This window comes from Ischnura elegans, chromosome 9 (assembly GCF_921293095.1).
Source record: "Ischnura elegans chromosome 9, ioIscEleg1.1, whole genome shotgun sequence".
NCBI classification, from domain to species: Eukaryota; Metazoa; Arthropoda; class Insecta; order Odonata; family Coenagrionidae; genus Ischnura; species Ischnura elegans.
In genome coordinates this window covers 81,362,162-81,368,643 of record NC_060254.1, presented here as the reverse complement: position 1 = coordinate 81,368,643, position 6,482 = coordinate 81,362,162, and positions in this window count along the sequence as shown.

The following is a 6,482-nucleotide window of genomic DNA, read 5'->3' as shown; positions in this document are numbered from 1 at the left end:
CGGGTAGGTATGAATGTCGGGAAATCTCTCCATGTGACGTATTTCTGGTTCCCGCTGCCGCCTTGTGAGGTGACCTTGAGGCAAGGCTTGAGCGCTGATACGACGCAGGCTGCTAGCGGGTAGCTGAGTACCCTGCTGGCTGGTAGCGCTTGGCTTAAATAAGGATTATTACTACCTTATCAAACGACGGAAACTTTCCGACCTTAGCCAGTATTAATAAGTGATTATTAAGACATGTTTCCCTGAGCTCTGCGCCTCATGTATGCACTGGTAATCTCACACGATGTATAACTCCTATCTTCTCGTATAGAAACTAGGTCCCTGTGACGTCACGTGGAGTGACATCGCATGGGCGCCAATCTGGCCCTTTTCAAATGAGGATAAAAATGAACCATTGCCATTCGTCTAAACCAGTATTTCTAAAACGAAATAATTTGTATATTATGAATACACTAATGGTGGGTAATGAATCGCAATCAATGCCTTTCGTTTTCTTTGATGAAGGAAACTACCCTATTTTAATCATCAAATGATATTGCTTTCCCGGTTATATTTTTTCCTATTCCACAGGTTGTTGAAATTTCGACCAATAACGATAACCGATTCGAAAACTAGGCATGAATGGTAAGAATGAGTCCACCTTATCACATTGTCACATAAAAGGAAACCAAATGAAAGTGTATCATAATATTGCGCCGTGTTGCGACACGAAAATGAAATAATTCGACGGAAGCTTCCGAGTGAAAAAAATGGGAAAACATCAGACGTCATAAGTGTACAAAAAAATTTCACGCACAGAAATAAAATTCTCCTCGAAAATCACGTGAATAGCAGACTGCGGTAAAGAAAGAGTGGTAGGAAATTATGAAAATAAATACCGGAGATGATAATCGAGTTTTGTCTATTGACTCCCTCGTTCGTAACCTCCCTGGGAAGTCGGAGAGAGCACAGTCCTTACGCTTTACCCCACTCCAAGCCTGCGATGACAACCCATACCGTTCGCTGAGCGGTTTCCTCCTCTTAGGTTCCCCTATTCGCCGCAGATGCAGTGGCGGATACAGAATGGTGGCGCATAGGGCGCGCGCCCCCCTCCTGTGGGGCTGCCAGTATTGCCAAACATTGCAGAACCACAATTTTAACTTTCTAATATCATAAGATGACATTGTCTTGTATTTTGACAAAATCACTTCAATGAAAACCTTCTTGAACTTTGAATGTGACTTGATTATTTTTTATTACGATAAAAGTAAAGGTAACTCAAGGTATCTTTTGCGTCCCCCCCTTTGAGCTTTTTCTGTCTCCGCTACTGCGCAGATGACGATCATCGACGGTGAGTATTCGCGCCATTGTAGTAAAATTTAAACATGTTGGTTAAATCATGCATTCCGCATTGTTTCAAAACTCGCGGTAGAACACTCACAAAGGCAAAAACATTTCATTACATAATTTTTCGTCAAATACAATGCACTATGAGAATTCGACCACTTTTAACTTTCATTTTCCATATTAATTTGATATGGTTACCATAGACAAGTATAGGTATGTGACCTGATCAGGGGCGCAGCTAGGAATTGAGACTGGATTGGGGTGGGGCGGGTTTTAGGTGCAACTGATATCGGAGTGTGTGGGGGTATGGAATACCCACCAGGATAAGCGGTAGGTGCGAGATTAATAAATTGATATTGAATTTTAAGATAAACGGCTCAAAATGGTGAGTTTTACGGCTTTCTGAGGGATATTTTATTAATCCTGACACTGTTCTCTTGGTAATATCAATCCAAGCAAAACGGATTAAACTTAAAAATTTCTCTGAGCTCTGGGGGGAGGGTTTATCCCCCAAACCCCCCCCCCCTCGCTACGCCACTGGACCTGATTGTGTTAGCGAAGGGTTCATGCCATAGAGCTTCTTTGGTTCGTGCCGATAATTTTGCCTACCACGCAACAGGCGGTAAAAGCGTACAAGGGGTAACCTCCTTCCACCTTCATGTGGTACAGCGTAACCAGGCCATGAGTCAGCGGTGTCGTCCAAATCGCCGATATACGTGCAGAGAATGAGTGTTGTCTGTTGAGATGTAAAATAACAGGGATGAAATATAAGGAGACAGGCCAGCATGACTTCGCTCGCGCATTACTTCTAAGGGCAGCTTCCGAACCAGTCCTATTTGACTACCAACTGGCCACTGCGTACGGAAGGCCAGAGTGATTGCAGAATGCTACAATTACTTACTTAAATTGCAATCAACATAGTTGGAATTCTCCATCCAGATTCATAGTTATACGATACACTTAGAAGTAAAAGATAATGTCGTAATGTATCAACGCAAAAATGAACCGTGTGACAACGCAAATTGTACGACTGCATGATCGGAAATTAGAACCAGTTCTAACTTGGTTCATATTTCGTACATGTTCCGTTCCACCGAATTCGTGCATGGCATTAGAAATTACCTGGTTCGGAATAATTCGTAGAGTAATTAAGCCTCGAGTAGGTCACGATCACGTCGCGTCAGGGCCATTAAAAAAATGAGAGTGATAAGGTGAACTGCTTGGCTAGGTTATGCTGAGCATTTCTCATTTTAATATATATAACACAACCGAGTCAACACCGAAAGGTAGTTAATATTAATTTGTCAAATAACAAATTCGTAATTATAAGACAACGGCACTCGGTTTTATTTCAATGTACGACAGTAGCGAATGAAATACATGGGCGCAAGGAAATGTAAATTAGGGGATTGAAGAAACAGTGGAATGAAAAATGATATGCAATGAACCTGTGAGTTATGCAGTAAATATTAAAATATGGGATTCTTCCGTCGGTCGCTGAATGAGGTGTCATCCACCTCGCATTTGAATGTGTTTACAAGGCTTTCCAAAAGCGGATTACGGAGGGCGCCCTTCCCCCTGTAATTTCTTAAAATTCTAACAAGATAATAAACTTTATTGTGGTTCCCCTAAGTTGTCACCTGGTCACAAACAATTTTAATAAAAGCATGATCTTAGGTTTTCCCGGCGTATCAGGTGCAGAAAATTTTCTCGGATTTTGAACCGGTTGATGTTCTCCATGTTTCCCAACGTTTCGAGAAGCGACTAGCTGTTCATTCTCAGGGGATCTTCTGAATTCTCCTGAGAATGAACAGCTGTCGCTGCTCGAAATGTCGGGAGACATGGAGAACATCAACCGGTGGTAAACCCGAGAAACTCTTCTGCTCGATTTTAATAAATAATTGATGAATATCAAAATGCCACTCGTCTAAGCATATCAGAAATCAGATGCATTGCTAACGAGAGGTATTGCATACCACGAAGACGTCGCGAAGAGTTATAAAAAGGCTTCCTACCCTATAAACGAGCTTAATTCGCCTCTTGTGGCCACAGGCAATGCTGAAAGCAGGCCGATACCACTATCGCAGGGAAATTAAGTACTTACGGACAGGGCTGTTATCAGAAATTCAAATTCGAGTTTGTACCGAGGACTTTCGGGAGAAGCTGCGCATTACACTTTGTCAATCGAGCTTTCGCGGCCATTATATGGCTTATCATAAGGCGATGATGCATCATTTCATCGCCTGATCATACGCCTCGTAAATGTCGCGAAAGCCCGCTTGGCAAACCGTAATACGCAGCTGCTTCCGAGGCTACGGTATACTTTTATCATATCTGCTATTATCGTCCAATCTTCACCAAATTTTGGATATATCACTTATTTCACGTTGTGAACACACCTAGAGGTGGGCGGAAGCGCGAATACGCAAATTGCGGAAGTGCCCCCGAAATCGCTGCAGAAAAATGCAGGTGCTATCAAAAAATGCTAGGTACAAGGGGAATTATGCAGCATTCTGCAATTCCTGTAGAAGATATTCTAGTTTGTGTACTGACACATTCTTTGAGAACTGCAGTCTTCCTTGGGAGTCCATTTTCGTCATTTTGTGGTTTTGGGTGTGCCACGTTTCAAGCAAGGACACCTCAAAGGTTACCGGCATCAACCGTGAAAGCGTGGTTCAGTACTACCGGTACTTTCGGTAATAAATTATTTTCTAGATTGGATTAGACTATTAGATTCTAACATATCCACTTTTGGGCACCTCTTTTCTTAATTTACTTATGTTTACAGGGACATAGCCTCGTGGAAAATTATAAGCATGCCCAGAGTACAACTCGGAGGTGATGGAGTAGTTGTGCAAGTCGATGAAAGTGTCGTCACTCGACGAAAGCACCATAAGGGCCGGATAGTGAGAGAGAAATGGGTACTAGGTATCTACGACACCCAACAGAAAGTTGGTGTCGTAATATATGTTGTGCGTAGAGATAAGGGGACATTACTTCCCCTGATAGAGGAGTATGTAAGAAAAGGCAGCACTATATGGCCTGATGGCTGGGCAGCCTACGAGGGGTTGAAGGATCTGGGGTACACACACCATACCGTGAATCATAAAAAGGAATTCATGAGTGCGGATGGTGTGTGTACCAACGAAATTGAAGGCTACTGGTCAAGACTGAAGCAGTTCTGCCGGCACACAGAGGTATTGCGGAGTAATTTATTAGCTGAACATATTGACGAGTTTATGTACAGACAGCGTTTCCAAGGATCCCCTGCCTCAATGTATCAAAATGTTTTACTTCACCTGAGGGAAAGATACCCTATGTAGTTCTATTTTTTATAAACCTTTTATTTTCTAATATTATATTTTGTTACATGTTCATTTAATTTATATCTAGCCACATTAAAAAATGTTTGAAAATTAAAAAAAAACATGATTATATTTTTTCCTAGTTGACCAGCCCATACATGTGCCCGGAAAGTGATTTACCCACTTCTACCTCCCACTTTGTTATGTATTGGACCAGCTCGAAGGATATTTTTTTCCAGTTGACCAGCCCGTACATGTGCCCAGAAAGTGATTTACCCACTTCTACATCCCACTTTGTTATGTATTGGACCAGCTCAAAGGATATTTTTTTCCAGTTGACCAGCCCGTACATGTGCCCGGAAAGTGATTTACCCACTTCTACCTCCCACTTTGTTATGTATTGGACCAGCTCGAGGTATATTTTTTTCTAGTTGACCCGCCCGTACATGTGCCCGGAAAGTGATTTACCCACTTCTACATCCCACTTTGTTATGAATTGGACCAGCTCGAGGGATATTTTTTTCTAGTTGAGAAAGTCAATATGCCGCCATGTCTTTCGTATTATATTCGTATGTAAATTGCTTTCGATTCTCTTTTGTCATCCAAGATGGCTGCCTGACCGTGAAAGTAACAACCCCGAAATCAAGTGATGTGTGGTGTTATTTTTATTTGTATTGTCATCGTAGCGCTTCCGCCCACCTCTAGGTTTGTTCACAACGTGAAATAAGTCATAAATCCAAAATTTGGTGAAGATTGGACGATAATAGCAGATTCGATAAAAGTATACTGTCACCGCTTCCGAAAGCATCCGATACAAATGAATCTCGCGGGAAGCGCCCAAGTTTCAAGAAAAAAATAGAGTTAGTATTACCAATCGAATTAATAAGCTTACAATGCCCTTCCTGGCGAGTTCAAATACTGAAACATTAAGAATGAATTGATTGCTTTGAGCTCATCGACGTGTTGCCCAAGTGTTGAAAACAGATGAAGAAGCAAGCAAAGTGGCAGCATTTAACAAACTTCCACGGGACCGAACCTGGTCCTCCTATATGTAAATACCTTGATGCCATAATTTCACTCACGCTATATTCCAAGGTCAGCCGTTTCTGCTTCTGAAGTGGTCCTAGTTGACTGCTCACTAATGGCTGCGCAAGGTGAACTCCAAGTGCTTGCAGTCGTATCTCATCGCGTTGATTGATGATAATCAGCGTAATAACACTCAATAACCTTGTCACTGAAGATAGACGCTGAAAAAAGTCCCCGTAGAAGTATGCGATCACAGCAGATGCACTGTATGTTTTCTAGCCAACTATTACGGTGAGAAGGAGAAACGGAATTGGCCGACCGCAAGTAATCCCGTAAACAAACTGATTTCAGCTGGTGCTTTCACCCCTTGAGCTGATGCTCGCACCTTTCGTTCTCCTAATGTACTTCGAAGTCCAGTTCATTTTGCTTAAATTATACTCGAACTCCTCAATCGGAGAGAGTCAAGTGGAGACTGTTGAAAATCACCAAATCAGGTTCTGCTCGTCGCGCATGCGCAATAGGCTAAAGCGCCGCAGGTGTCTATTATTTGAAGCTTGTTTGTGTTGCGGGCGGGAACACTTACTGAATAGGAAAAAAATGTTTCCTTGATCAGCGGCGCAGCCAGGAATTTCGTTCGGGGGAGGGGGGTCCAAAACCAGGGTGGGGAAATTTTTGAAAAACCGGACACTAAGTAATGGGTTTTAAACTAATTTAACTTAATTTGTCAAAGAAACATTTCGTAAATTCCTGATTTTTTAATGCATTGTTTTTTTTGAGGGAAAATGCTCGGCAGCAAGCAGCCTGTATCGTCGCGGCGTTCATAGC